The following is a 16,019-nucleotide window of genomic DNA, read 5'->3' on the forward strand; positions in this document are numbered from 1 at the left end:
TCATCTCTGATTCTATCATACATTTCAAAGGAAGGAAGTGGCAGAAGCAGGAGTTCTGAGCCAGAAGGACATTTTAGTTTATGCTAATGAAAAATGTTTCTTGTTATCTTGTGATGTTTAACAAATATGTAAAACAACTGATGATGCTATTCAGGAGCCTGATGTCTTGAGCTTCATTTCTGCAGATACAATGAAATTTTCAGAACTATGCATGTTACGTATGTAGTCCTCTCTCCCTCCCAGCCCCCTTTGTGAGTGTGTACATATATATTTATATATACACATAAACACATAATGGGCCCAATTCTCCTCTTACTTAAACCTCTTTTATTTGTTTTACTCCTCTGTAAATACACTGACTTTAATGGAATTTCCCTGATTTACCTCAGCGTAGATGAGAGGAGAATCAGGCCCAATGTGTATAAAATGTCGGTACGCAACAAACAAAAGCTTAGAAGGACTAGATGTGATTTCAGTGTTCAAAATGCACCAGGCTGAGTACTCTCTTAACACATGTACAAACGAGTCTGTTTCTCCTTTTACCCAATGAAATTTCAACCATTAGAATTTATAAAGAAGTAAAGTTAAACAAGTTGGGCCTCAGAGCTGGCTTCCAAAGATGTCAATGAGTGTCGTGGAGCAGCAGCACTTGCAGGATCAAGACCTTTTTAGAAAAATTTCACTAAAGGCCTAATAAGAGCCCCCAGAATAGTAGGCACAAATGAGACCAGTGAAGAAGGAGACTCGTGATGACGGAACAAGACAAATGAGGCACTGGCTTAATTGCAGTACATTATACTTACATGAAATACCAGGAAAAATTATCATTTTATTACTAAAATCTGTTATGAGATTTGGCTTTTATGGTAATTATGTTTTGATAAATAACAAGTAGTATTTGAATGTTATTTTTACTTTCTTGCAATTGCAAAAATTTTAACAGATTTACAAAAATTAAAAAACAAACAATTTGAAAATAAAGACCTAATGTTTTCCATACAAATTAAAACCTAAATCCTGCTTTCTGCAAGGACTCTATGATGTATAGGACAGAGTGTGAGGCTTTGAGCAATGAGGTAGTAAAAAGGGAAGCATTTACAATTGGCATGTATGTGACTAAAGTGAAGCTTATTGATTTGTAGAGAAAATCCCTAACTTCAGTCTATGTCTGTCTGTCCTTCTTTAGGGATTGTCTACACACAAAAGTTGTGTTGTTTTAACTATAGCTGTATAGTTAAAGCAGTACAATACCCCCACCCCATCCCCAGGAAGGGAAATAAGTTATACAGGTATGAGGCACCTTTGTACCTTCATACCAGTATAACTGTATCCACACCAGGGATGTACTGGCATAGCTATTTTGATAAAAAATAATCCCACCCCTGTCTGAAACAGTTAGACCAGTTCAAAATCTGCCTGTCAATCAGGCCTGAAACTGTGAGCTTTCTGGGGCAGGAACCATCTATTCTTGTATGGATGGAAAGCACCTAGGACATCATGGGTGCTACATTAAACTACTAATAATAATCATAGCCAGAATGGAAGACCTAAACTTCAGGCCCTTACTTCCTGATGCCTTGAGACACACAGTCTTGTTAGTGGAACTGAGTAATTCTGTTTTGCAGAAAGAAAAGGAGTACTTGTGGCACCTTAGAGACTAACAAATTTGTTTGAGCATAAGCTTTCGTGAGCTATCCGATGAAGTGAGCTGTAGCTCATGAAAGCTTATGCTCAAATAAATTTTAGTCTCTAAGGTGCCACAAGTACTTTTTTGCAAATACAGACTACCAGGGCTGGGAGGAGGGATAGCTCATTCTTTTGATCATGGGCCTGCTAAATCCAGGGTTGTGAGTTCAATCCTTGAGGGGGCCATTTAGTGATCTGGGGCAAAAATTGGGGATTGGTCTTGCTTCAAGCAGAGGGTTAGACTAGATGACCTCTTGAGGTCCCTTCCAATCCTAACCTTCTATGTTTGAGGGGTAAAAATACTCTGAAATCTGTTTTGCAGTAATTTTTATGACATACATAGGGACAGTTTCCTGTCTTGGCCACTAGGTGTCACATCAGTATCAAAAGTCAGAAGATGCCATGGGCTGTCTCAGCCTGGACATACACTGGGAGAGATGAGTTAATGTCAGTAGCAATTGCCCTAATACTAGCACCAAGAACTTTGTGCATGTAGCTTGGTCTCTTTTTAGAGACTAGACCCTTCTGAAGCAGACAATCTCCTGCCCAAGGCCTCTCCTCAGATCCCCTTGTGGATCTCCTTTGCTTTTTCCTCCCTGAAAAGCATTGCCACAGTGACTCTCCCTTCCTCTAAGGAGAACTAGCAGTGGTACCAACACTTTTCTAGGTGTCAGCTAGAAGGGCCCCGGCCCAGTCATCCCGTGGCTGATCTTGCTACCTTAAGTGTGAAAGACCAAGCTTGGCTTGCAAGGTGGCGTGAAATGGGGGAGCAGTGACTGGCCTATTCAAAGTCCTCCTTTCTTTCAGTCCCTTTTCATAGAACCACCTCAGCAGTGCAAACAGCATTACTGAAAGGTTTGCAGCATTAAACAGCCCACTGGTGCAGGAACACAAAGCAAAGGTAAGAAAGGTAAAAGGTAGAATACAAAACAGTGTGAATATGAGCAGAAGAAATGTGGCTGTGTCCCCGTCACTATCCACACGAGAATGCCAATAGCCATAAAATAAGACCTCGGAATACAACAAAAACATTTTTTTAATGAAATGGACAATCTGGGAAAAACAATAAGAAAGAAACAGCTGTGTCAGAGAAAATGTGTGTAAAAGGGAGCTAGAGGGGGCATATATGTGAAAGACAATACCTGTAGAGAGGGTGAATGAGTGTATCTGTGAGAATAAGAGGCAAGTATGCGAGTGAATGAATGTGTAAATAGTGAGGCCCTAGCTGCAGGGTGACAAATGTAAAGAGAAGTTCAGACAAAGCACAAATTTGGGAAAGTTCTGGCCTACTGAAACCACAATTTTCTGACTTCTCTCTAAGCTGTGGCAGAAATAGCTCATATACCCGTGGTGTCTGAGAATGTATCGCTACATAAATGAGTGCTATGGAAGAAAGTTTTGAATTATTGAAGAAATAAGTTCGTATCACATGGGCTAGTCCATCCTCTGATTAGTTCCCTTATAGGAATTACCATAAACCAGGTGTGGGCAAACTTTTTGGTCCGAGGGCCACATCAGGGTATGGAAATTCTATGGCAGGCCATGAATGCTCATGAAATTAGGGGTTGGGGTGTGGGAGGGGGTGAGGGCTCTGGCTGTGGGTGCGGGCTCTGAGGTGGGGCCAGAAATTAGGAGTTCAGGGTGCAGGAGGGGGCAGCTGACTGGGGCGGGTGGTGGGGTGCAGGGGGGGTGAGGGCTCCAGCTGGGGATGTGGGCTCTGAGGTGGGGCTGGGGATGAGGGGTTTGGGGTGCAGAAGGGTGCTCCGGACTGGGACTGAGGGGTTTGGAGGGCAGGAGGGGGGTCAGGGCTGGGGCAGGGGGTTGGGGCATGGGAGGGGTCAGGGGTGCAGGTTCCGGGCACCGCTTACCTCAAGCAGCTCCCAGAAGTAGTGGCATATCCCGCCTCTGGCTCCTAAGCAGAGGTGCAGCCAGGCAGCTCTGTGCACTGCCCCTTCCACAGGCACTGCCCTGCCACAGGCACTGCCCCTGCAGCTCCCATTGGCCACGGTTCCCGGCCTATGGGAGCTGCAGGGGCGGCGCTTGGGGCAGGGACAGCATGTGGAGGCTCCTGGTTGCCCCTATGCATAGGAGTTGGAGGGGGGACATGCCGCTGCTTCCGGGAGCCACGCAGAGCCATGGCATGCGCGGAGCAGAGCAAGCCTCCGACCCTGCTCCCCAGCTCGAGCACTGGAGTGGGGCAAGCCCTGGGCCCTGCTTCCTGAGGGGAGCTCTCGGACCAGATTAAAACGTCTGAAGGGCCAGATGCAGCCCCCGGGCTGTAGTTTGGCCACCTCTTCCATAAACCCCTTAATCACCACAAAGACTATGTTGTTATGGTGGTGCCATTGGGTCAATATAGTGAAGGCTGTGTTCTGTTTTGCATTTAAAATGGAAGTTCAACCTATTTGTTTTATATAAAAATCCCAGTGTATCTGCCCAAATTTTCAGCACATCTGAGGAAAGCTTGAATTTTCTGAGGCGTTTGAAGAAAATCATTTAATTGGTTTCTGAGTTCTAATTGTTGGCCAAAAAAAGTTCACATTTTGAGTCTCATGATTTTTAGGACCTTCTAGTCTAAAAACAACAAACTGTAGAAAGATAAAACTGTGTATGTACATTGTGAGAGTTTGGTGGGCTCTCTGGAGTTATGTAAATTTTTTTTTTTGTAAATTAACAATAACAAAACATACAATAAGCATTCTTTCTCACAACTGAATTCTTATGTGTGTTGTTACCCAATAGAGAACAAGATTTATGACAATCAGGATTCTCTACAAAGATCAAAGACCCAAAGCTCCATGAAACTGTTTAGCTGGTTCACACTCTTCAATTTGTCAACTGTTTCACACAAGTCCTAGTTTTGACTCATTCCACAAATGTAGAATCTTAGAAATGTAGGGCTAGAAGGGACCACAAGAGATCATCTAGTCCAGGTCACGTCTAGAACATCCCTGATAGGTGTTTGTCTAACCTTTCTTAAACACCTCCAATGATGGGAATTCCACAACCTCCCTTGGAAGCCTGTTCCAGTGCTTAACTATTCTTATAGTTAGAAAGTTTTTCATATCTAATTTAAATCTCCCTTGCTGCAGATTAAGCCCATTGCTTCTTGTTTGACCTTCTGTGGACATGGAGAACAATTCGTCACCATCCTCTTTATAATCGCTCTTACCATATTTGAAGACAGTTATCAGGACCCCACTTCATCTTCTTTTCTCAAGACTAAACATGCCCAGTTTTTTTAAACCTTTCCTCATAGATTAGGTTTTCTAAATTATCATTTTTGTTGCTTTCCTCTGGACCTTCTCTAATTTGTTCCCACCTTTCCTGAAGTGTGGAGCCCAGACTTGGACCCAGTATTCCAGCTAAGGCCTTACCAGTGCTGAGTAGAGCGGGACAATTACCTTCCATATCTAACATATGAAACTCTTGTTAACACACCTTATGTTAGACTTTTTTACAACTGCTTTATATTGTTGCCTCTTATTCAATTTGTGATTCACTGTAGTCTCCAGATCCTTTTCTGCAGTACTACTGCCTCACCAGTTATCTCCCATTTTGTAGTTGTGCATTTAATTTTCCTTCCTCAGTGTAGTACTTTGTGCTTGTCTTTATTGAATTTCATATAGTTGATTTTAGACAGATTCTCCAATTTGTCAAGGTTGTTTTGAATTCCAATCCTGTCCTCCAAAGTGCTTGCAACCCCACCCAGCTTAGTGTCATCCACAGATTTTTATCAGCATACACCCCAAAGTGTTATTCAAAACAGTAATGAAAATATTGAATAGGACTAGACCCAGGACAGACTTGTGGGACCCCCCTAGATACAGCCTTCCAGCTTGACAGTGAACCATTGATATCTACTCTTTGAGTACAGTCTTTCAACCAGTTCTGCACCCACATTACAATAAATTCATTCAGACCACACTTCCATAGTTTGCTTATGAGAATATCATGTGGGACTGTGTCAAAAGCCTTACCAAAATTCAGACATATCATGTCTACAGCTTTCCCCCATCCACTAGACCAGTAACCCTGTCAAAGAAGGAAATTAGGTTGATTGGCATGATTTGTTCATGACAAATCCATGCTGGGTGTTCCATATAATCCTATTATCCTTGAGGTGTTTACAAACTGATTGTTTAATCATTTGTTCCAGTGTCTTTCCAGAAACTGACATTAGGCTGACTGGTCTATAATTCCCTGTGTCCTCTTTGTTCCCCCTTTTAAAGATAGGTGCTATGTTTGTTCTTCTCCAGTCCTCTGGGACCTCAGCTGTCCTCCATGAGTTCTAATGGTTCCAGTATTGCTTCAGCTAGTTCTTTAAGTACCCTAGGATGAATTTCATATGTCCCTGCCAACTTGAATATATCTAACTTATTTTCTTTCCCTATTTTGACTTGTGTTCTCCCTTGTTGTTAGCATTTTATTAAGTGTCTGGCCACAATCAACCTTTTTATGAAGACTGAAGCAAAACAGACATTAAACACTTCAGCCTTCTTGATATCATCCATTATTAGGTCTCCTTCCCCACTAAGTAGAGGACCTAGATTTTCCTCCATCTTTCTCTTTGTAGAACCATTTTTATTGCCTTCTATGTCCCTTGCTAAGTATAACTGATTTTGTGCCTTAGCTATTCTGATTTTGTCCATACATGGACATGCTAGTCTTTTGTACTCATCCATAGCAATCTGTCCATGGTTCCATTTTTTATAGGGTTCCTCTTTGATTTCCAGGTCATTAAAGAGTTCCTGGGGGAACCATATTGGCCTCTTACTAATTTTCCTTCATATCAGGATAGTTTGCCGTTGCGCTTTTAATATAGTCTCTCTGAGAAACTGCCAGCTCTCCTGAACTCCTTTTTCCCTTAGATTTTCTTCCCATGGGACCTTATCTACCAGTTCTCTGAGTTTGTTAAAGTCTGGTTTTTGAAGTTCATTGTCCTTATTCTCCTGCTCTCACTCCTTCCTCTCCTTAGAATCATTAAATCTATCATTTCGCGATCACTTTCACAAAAATTGCCTTCCACCTTCAGATTGGCTACCAATTCCTCCTTGTTGGTCAGAATCAAGTCTAAAATGGCTCCCCTCCCTTTTCCCCCTCCCCCCCCAGTTATTTCCTCCACCTTCTGAACCAAAGCTGTCTCCAATACGTTCCAAGAAATTATTGGACATTTTGTGTTTTGATGTATTACTATTTCAGCGGACGTTTGAGTAGTTAAAGTCCCCCAGTACCACCAGGTCTTGTGTTTTGGATATTTGTGTTATTTGTTCTAGAAATGCCTCATCCTTCTCCACCTCCTGATCTGGTGGTCTGTAGTAGACCCCCTACCATGACCTCACCCCTGTTTTTCTCCCCTTTTATCTTCACCCAGAGACTTTCAGTTGGTCTGCCTCCCACGTCCTTCTGGACCTCAGAGTATATATTCTTGATGCACAGTGCAACACCTCCTCCTTTTTTTCTCTGCCTGTCTTGCCTGAACACAGTGTACACCCCTATGCCACTTGTCTAGTCATGAGATTTATCCCACGAAGTCTCTGTGAGGTCAATGAAGTCATAATTTAGCTTATGTACTAATACTTCCAGTTCTTCCTCTTTATTCCCCATACCCCTTACATATGTAATACAGATCTAAGATCATAGAATCCCAGGGTTGGAAGGGATCTCAGGAGGTCATCTAGTCCAACCCTCTGCTCAAAGCAGGACCAATCCCCAATTTTTGCCCCAGATCCCAAATGGCCCCCTCAAGGATTGAACTCATAACCCTGGGTTTAGCAGGCCAATGCTCAAACCACTGAGCTGAGCTAATTCTCCCCACCAGACACTTTTGTCCATTTGTTGCACCTAATGACCCGATTGTAACTTTCTATTTCCCCTCACCAATCCTCTGTTAAGGTCACCTTTTTTATATCTGTCTGTTGGGTTTTGTCACCTGTCTCCTTTGAATGTAGTTTCAAGTTTACACCTAGTATACTGTGTGTCGGTGTGTCTATCTCTTTGTCTTTCTCTGGGAGTGTGCAGGACGATCTATACTGTTCAACCCCGAGCTTCACATAGCAGCTCTGGATAGGATTGGTTGGCTGTCCTTCCATTTACAGCCGGCAGAGGGCACTCTACTCTTACAAGTACATCCCTGGCACAGTCCAGGGAAAACTCCTACACAAATACACACACACACCAAAAAGGCCCAACTCAAAACAAACTCTACTGAGAAAAGGTTTTTTAAATCCCTTAAAATCCAGTCAGGTAACAGGCTTGTGAGCCAAAGAGGGCACGTGAGGCCCAGGGCTGCCAGTGAGACAGAGCAGAGGTTGGATGGCTAAGCTTGAATTTTGCAGGGCTGTTTCTTTGCAGAGGGACCACCCCTGTGCTCCCATTGATCACTGGGCAGTCTAGTCCCAATGTCACATTGTTTTGCTGTGCAGTAGAAAAGCCACAAGGCAAGCTTCTCTCTAGGGGGTGGAGACAGACACAGGCGGAGTCAGATCTCACGTACTTGAACCTTTAACTTCCTTTTCCGTAATTTGGAACATACTTGTTCCCCTTCCAGAACCCATTTTTTTAATTCCTTCCTTCAGGCTGTAGAAATAGTTGTGTGTGTTTTTTTTTTTAAAGTCCTGCTGCTTATTGGAGGCTCCAAAACAAAACAAGGAAATGTGAGTGTGCAGCCCTCCCCGTCCACCTCCGACACAACTGCTCAGGGGGGGACCAGATTTCCCTTCCCCCAGTGTTGTGGCTGCTGCAGTCACAGGTTTTGAACACAGCTGGTTTTGCCTGAAACAAGATAAAAAATAATGTCTCATCTGCAAAAGGAAAGCTCTTCTTTTTGCTTTGCAGCATTTTGGTGCTGTTCAGAGGGGAAGGAACCAAAAGCAGCTCCATGAGGCACTTACAGAACTTGGGACACCCACTTCAGTGCTGGGAAATAAAACAGCTTGTTTGCCCTTACACATCTTCTGGCCTCTTCTCTTGAATAAATGCTCCTCCCCCCTTGTCTCGCCCATCCATTTTCAACCCTCTTCAACTCGCCCCCACGTCCCCTATATTTCCGGAGGAACTGAGGCCAATATAACTTTCTCTTGTTTACCTCTATCAGTATAACCACAGACATCAACCCTGGGATTAGTCTTAGTTATCTTCGCTGATGTAGAATCTCTAGGGGGAGTTCCTCCTTGTTTATGGTGGGCCCTACAAATCTGACGGATGTATATGTAGATTAAAATCGGTGATGTAATATATTCAGAAAGAAAGAGAAAAGAACACTGTCAACTTAGAAATCCTGAAAATCTTCTTAGCAGATTCGGACCACCATGGAGCTGGACTTCCTAATAGTAATGGCCTCTCTTACTTCCCCATTGTCTCTGTTCCATCATCTGGGCTACAATGGGCATTGCTGCAACCCCTCCCTGAGCATAATTCGGAAAAGGGCAGTGCAAGGGGAAAGGCATTCTGTTTGCGTTTCAATGGAAGTAAAAGTTACCAATGAAGTTGTTGCGGTGTACGGAGGCGGGAGGAGGGGGGAGGGACTGTAGCTGCTCATTCCCCAGAACTGCCTTTTTCATGTTTGTGGGGGGGAATACCACATGAACTTGTAGCCAGTCAGGCTCTTAAGAGGAGTTCCCAAGGGAGCAGTGTCAGAAGGAGACCTTAGCTCTCCTCCCTATAGATCCCTCCAAACCAGAAAAACATGTATGGGAGGGGGGGCACTCCAATTTTGGTGGCCATTGTCATGTGTCTTGATGACATGTGCTAATGTAGCATCATATATGTGTTTGTGAGTATGTACATATGTCTATGCATATCTGTGTGTGTGTGTCTTTGTGCCTCAAGGAAGCTGTCCAAGATGGGAGTTAAGTGCATGTGTGTATTACTGGAGGCAGTTGCATTAATGTGTTACTAGGGGGCAATATCTGTGTGTACTGGGGAGGGGTTTCTAAAGGGGTTCCTAAAGGGGAGGGGTTCCTAAATATGTGTGTGTTCCTAAAGACAGCTATAGGTTGGAGGGGACAGGGTATAGAGCTATGCAGGAGAAACATCCCTTGTGTTCAACACCCTTCCCTTTCTCTTCCCTCCCCCTGAAGAACCCACCCACCCGTCCATCTACACACACATTGTGGAGAGCCAGGATGGGAAGTGGAATTGACAGGGCCATTTTATTTCCTCTGGTATCTGGCTAGAGGAAGGAGAGCCAGGGCAAGATCTCCCGTTTTCCCTGGCAGGGAGACAGACAGAGGTGGTGAGCTTGCCTTCTTTCTCTCTTTGCCTCCCTAGAGGGATAGAGGAGCAGGCCAAGGGAGAGATCTTCTTGTGAAAAGGAGGCAGTGGATAGGGGAATCCCAGCTAGGAGACACCTCTTCTTCACCTTGTGGTGATACTGCTCCACCTAGTCATACAAAGCCCCAAAACTCCCCATCCAGGCACCAGCTCCTCATGCTGCTCCACCTTCACAGTCCCCTGCCAGAAGAGTCCTCATTTCACCAAACAGAGAGAAGGAGGAACTCTGAAGGAGCAGCACCCACACAAGTTAGAGAGAGGGAGTGGGGTCTGCCTCTCTGCTTTCAGCAGATGAGGAGCTTTAATTTAATGTGATGGGAAAGACAGACAGTGGAGGGATTTAAAGATGAGGTCAGAGCAATGGGCAAGGGTGGTGATCTTACTAGTTGCACTTTGAATGTACTGGAGGGATGTGAGGCAGGTGTTGAGAAGGTGGAGGTTGAAGTAGTCAGGCTAGTAGATGATCATAGCAATAACAAGGAGGCCATCATCATGAGCAGGTTGGCATCTAGTCATATCCCACCATAATGTGCACAGTTTCCAGGTTCCTGAAGCCCAAAGAAAGAGTATTCTGTAGAGGAGGGATCCTCCCTCAACTTTGTACAACAGGGAAGAAGGATGTCTTGTGGTTAAGGTAAAGCACTAGAAGTCAGGAACTCCTAAATTCTTTGATACTGACTTGCTGTGTGACTTTGGGCAAGTCTCACTCTCTGATCTTCGGTTTCCCCCTTAGTAAAATGGAGTGAATGACACTGATGTAAGCTGTGAGATGGAACTTATGAATGTACAGTGCTTTGAGATCCTCAAAGGAAAGGGGTTAGGAAAGGGCAAAGGACAGATATGACATTTTAAAAAAGGCTTTTGTCTGTGCAAAAGAAGCGACCTGATGAGGAATCTCACTCCAATTCTATTGCCAGCATATTCCAACAGTCCTCAGATCTTTCTTAATACCAGTCACAGGGCCAGGAGAAAACAAGACAAGTCCATGGTTCAGTTTGCTCTGTCAGGACTGGGCTCTGCTTGAAAATCCTAGGAAACCTCCTGAGTCAGCAGCTCACTCAGAATAGCCTAGATTCCCAGACACAGTAACTTGATTCCACTCCTGGCTCAGGGCAGCCGCTAGCTGAAAGGCAAAATAAAACCCCCTCTTGGCCCATTAATGAGGCCTATTCTGAGTTCAGGAGAAACTAGTCTGACTGATGAACTCCCTTGGCTCAGGGGCTCTGGGCTGGGGCTGCTGGGAGAGTTATTCTTTCTTTATTCAGCAGATGGAATTATGTTAATGGAGAGCATATGGGAGGGGAGGGCGTGCTGTGGAGATGGCTGGAATACAGCCAGACTGCATCAAAACCCCAAGAAACCTACCCTCCATCCAGGCAATACAGAAGCAGGCCATGGAGAGACAGATGAGAAGTCCAGCTGTGATATGGGGGAGTTGGGAAACCGCATCTCAGCCCTCCCCTGGTCTGCTACCTACCCCTACAAACACAACATAGAAGTCAGTTTTATCATAGACTCGTAAAGTCAAAGAATTTAGATTGTAAGTTCTTCTGAGCAGTGAATGTGGTTTAGCTAGGGGCCTGATCCTGGGAGTCTTGCTGTGGAATTCAATGCTGTGTAATTTATGGTGCTATGTAATTTGTGCTGTGTAATTTATGGTGCTATATAAAGGATTAACTATGACTATCATAAAAGTTAGAGATGGAAAAGCCCCATTAACTTCTCCAGTCCATCTTCCACGGCCAACACAGGATTCTTGCCTATCGTATATTTCCTAGTCAAGTGTGAAAAGGAACTCCCGTTTTGTTATTTCTTGCTGTAATTTAAACATGAGCCCCTGGCATGATTAATGTATTACTTACTATACAATTGCTTTGATATGGAAAGCAGGGGTGGATAAAGTGCATCATATGAGACCCACAAGTGTCTTCACCTTAAAAATGGAGGAGTGGCTTGTGAAGAGTCTACAGAGCATGCAGTATTTCAACTTGAGCTGAGAGGCTTTGCATTAAAGATGAGAGCAACTGGAATCGATCCCAGTTATAAAAATTGGGGTGTTGCTTCTCAGCTCCTGCCAAATTGCTCAGGCAGCCCCAAACTAGGCAGAGTTTGAGCACCCCTTCATGGTTTGTCTGGCATCATTCACCAGTGCTCAATTAACTAAAGGGTACGTCTTCACTGCAGAGTGAGATCAGAGGATCAGCAGTTGGGTCTGAATGCCCATGTTAGCCTAGCTTGGGTTTGTGTAGCCACACAGCAAAGCCACACTCAAGTTACTGTTTCCTCACCTTGCGTGTTGCTAGGACTTCTGGGGGCACATCCCATTGTTCTTCGTGATGCAGTAAGCACAAAGTGAATTGTGGAAGAATGTGTCCTGCATCCTCACTGTAAAGCAGAACTCAGACTCTAATCCAGCCGCCAGCTAGCCCAGGTTAAGAATACTGCTAAAGTCAGGTGAGAGGTTTTTGTGTGTAGACGGGATGGGGATTAGAGACAACACCACAGGAAGAGCTTGGGCTAACTCTGCAGGGAAGATGTACTTTATAAGAAAAAAAAGAGAACAAGATTTTCATTTGAGCAGAAGATTCAGGCTGGGAAGCCAACAGTCTCTCTTCCCTATCCCCAAAGTTAAAAATCTCAGGTGCCGGGGCAGGAGGTTCTTAGTGGAGGGCCTTCAGCTGTGAAGTTCCTGTCACAGAAGATCAAGCTAAGCTCGCATCTCACCACTTTCAGAGGACAATACAAGATGCCTCTCTACATAGATATCCCCTCTACAAAGCCATTTGCTCAAGGACCTGGAGACATCTCCCCAATGATCATCCTGTAAAATGATTAATCAGAAAGACAAAAGCCCTGATTCTCCACTAAGACATAGTGAAAAGCACTGGCTGCAGAGAGCTGGTGATGGCTGTGATCCTCGACCACCTTGTCCTTGATGGAAATTAGTGCAAATGGGAACCTATTAGTTTACGCTACTGGCATAAGTTCTGTAATAGAGCTTACGGCAGTGGAGGTTCAGGTATGTCAAGGTTCCTTCCCCACTCTGAACTCTAGGGTACAGATGTGGGGATCTGCATGAAAGACCCCCTAATCTTTTTCTTACCAGCTTAGGTTAAAAACTTCCCCAAGGTACAAACTTTGCCTTGTCTTTGAACCCTATGCTGCCACCACCAAGCATGTTAAACAAAGAACAGGAAAAGAGCCCACTTGGAGACGTCTCCCCCCCCCCCCAAAATATCCCCCAAACCCTACACCCCCTTTCCTGGGGAAGGCTTGATAAAAATGCTCACCAATTTGCATAGGTGAACACAGACCCAAACCCTTGGATCTTAAGAACAATGAAAAAGCAATCAGGATCTTAAAATAATTTTAATTAAAGAAAAAGTAAAAGAATCATCTCTGTAAAATCAGGATAGTAAATACCTTACAGGGTAATCAGATTCAAAACATAGAGAATCCCTCTAGGCAAAACCTTAAGTTACAAAAAGACACAAAAACAGGAATATACATTCCATTCAGCACAGCTTATTTACCAGCCATTTAAACAAAAGGAAATCTAACGCATTTCTAGGTAGATTACTTACTAACAAGTTCTAATACTCCATTCCTGTTCTGTTCCCGGCAAAAGCATCACACAGACAGACAGACCCTTTGTTTTCTGCCCTTCCCCGCCAGCTTTGAAAGTAACTTGTCTCCTCATTGGTCATTTTGGTCAGGTGCCAGCAAGGTTATCCTAGCTTCTTAACCCTTTATAGGTGAAAGGGTTTTTCCTCTGAACAGGAAGGATTTTATAGTTCTGTATACAGAAAGGTGATTACCCTTCCCTTTATATTTATGACACAGTGTTTCACCCAAATCACAGATAGGGTGAAGCACTGGCTGTGGTTTCTTCCTGGAGCTCTAGAAGAAAACAGAGTTAATAAGACACATGCACCTCTAAATATACTACCAAGTGTATAAAGACTAACAATATTTTCCACATCTCAAGGACAATTTTAACCAGTTGATTCTGGGAAACTTTCACGGGACAGTGCATCAGCCACTTTGTTAGAAGCTCCTGAAATGTGTTGTATGTCGAAATCAAAATCTTGGAGAGCTAAACTCCACCAAATAAGTTTTTTGTTATTTCCCATGGCAGTATGAAGCCACTGTAGTGCAGCATGGTCAGTTTGCAGGTGGAAACGCTGTCCCCAAACGTATGGGCGTAGCTTTTCCAGAGCGTAGACAATGGCGCAACATTCTTTTTCACTGACTGACCAGTTGCTTTCCCTCTCAGACAGCTTCTTGCTGAGAAACACGACAGGATGAAATTCTTGATCCGATCCTTCCTGCATTAAAACTGCTCCCACACCACACTCGGATGCATCTGTGGTTACTAGGAACGGTTTGTCAAAGTCTGGGGCCCTTAGCACAGGGTCAGACATGAGTGTCGCTTTAAGCTGGTTAAAGGCCTTCTGACACTCTTTGGTCCACTGAACTGCATTTGGCTGTTTCTTTTTGGTTAGGTCCGTCAGTGGGGTGGCGATTTGGCTATATTGCGGTACAAATTGCCTGTAATATCTGGCCAAGCCTAAGAAGGATTGGACCTGTTTCTTTGACTTTGGGACAGGCCACTTTTGGATAGCATCCACTTTGGCCTGTAGGGGGTTGATAGTTCCTTGACCCACCTGGTGTCCAAGGTAAGTCACTCTGTTTAGGCCTATTTGACACTTCTTAGCCTTAACAGTTAGTCCTGCCTCCCTTATGCGCTCGAAGACTTTTTGTAGATGTTCCAGGTGTTCTGCCCAGGAATCCGAAAATATGGCCACATCGTCAAGGCAGGCAACTGCATATTCTCCCAATCCTGCTAGGAGACCATCTACAAGTCTTTGGAAGGTGGCGGGTGCATTCCGCAGCCTGAAAGGGAGCACATTAAATTCATACAGTCCGACATGAGTGGTGAAGCCTGACCTTTCCTTGGCGGATTCATCTCAAGGTACCTGCCAGTACCCCTTGGTTAAGTCCAACGTAGAGATGAACTGGGCCCATCCCAGTTTCTCCAATAGTTCATCTGTGTGTGGCATTGGATAGTTGTCTGGGCGAGTTACAGCATTTAGCTTACGGTAGTCCATGCAAAAACGTATCTCCCCATCTGATTTGGGAACTAGAACCACTGGAGATGCCCATGCACTGCCAGAGGGGCGGATTACCCCCATCTGTAGCATATCTTGGATCTCTCGTTCTATAGCAGTTTTAGCTTGGAGGAGACATCCGGTAAGGTTGGGCTTTAATTGGGTGAGCATTACCTGTGTCAATGGAGTGGTATGCCCATTCAGTCAGTCTTGGGGTGGCTGAGAACGTTGGCGCATAGCTAGTGCACAGCTCCTAGATCTGCTGTCGCTGCATACGCCCAAGGGTCATGGAGAGGTTTACTTCTTCCACGCCACCATCTCTTTTCCCTTCATAGTAGACACCTGCAGGCCACTCAGCGTCTTCTCCTCCCTGGGCTGTAAACTGACAAACCTTTAATTCTCTGGAATAAAAGGGCTTTAGAGAATTAATATGGTACACCTTAGGCTTTTGGCTTTGACCTGGTCTTGGGGTTTTCCCACTCTTTGGCATACCTCACAAGACCGAACATAGGTAGAAACATCCTTGCCCATTCCCTCCCAGTGGAATGACCTCCCCAAACGGTCTTTGGTCCTGTTCACCCCAGCATGGCCACTAGGATGATCGTGGGCTAAGCTCAAGAGCTTTACCCAGTACTTAGTTGGAACTACCAAGTGCCTCTGAGGATGCCAGTCTTCCTGGTGTCCACTAGAAAGAGTTTCTTGTATAAAAGTCCTCTTTCTACAACAAACCTGGATCGATTAGAAGAGCTGAGAGGCGGTGGGTTGTTCCGTGACGCCGTCCAAGCTCTCTGGAGGCTATCATCTGCTTCCTGTTCGGTCTGGAACTGTTCCCTTGATGCTGGAGACATCAGTTCCTCATTGGATTGTGGACCTAGGCTTGGTCCCCCGGAAGAGATGCAGGTGATAGGGCTGTTTCTGTTGACTGTGAACCACTCTCTGCTGGTGCAC

This window comes from Chelonia mydas, chromosome 6, assembly GCF_015237465.2.
Source record: "Chelonia mydas isolate rCheMyd1 chromosome 6, rCheMyd1.pri.v2, whole genome shotgun sequence".
NCBI lineage: Eukaryota > Metazoa > Chordata > Testudines > Cheloniidae > Chelonia > Chelonia mydas.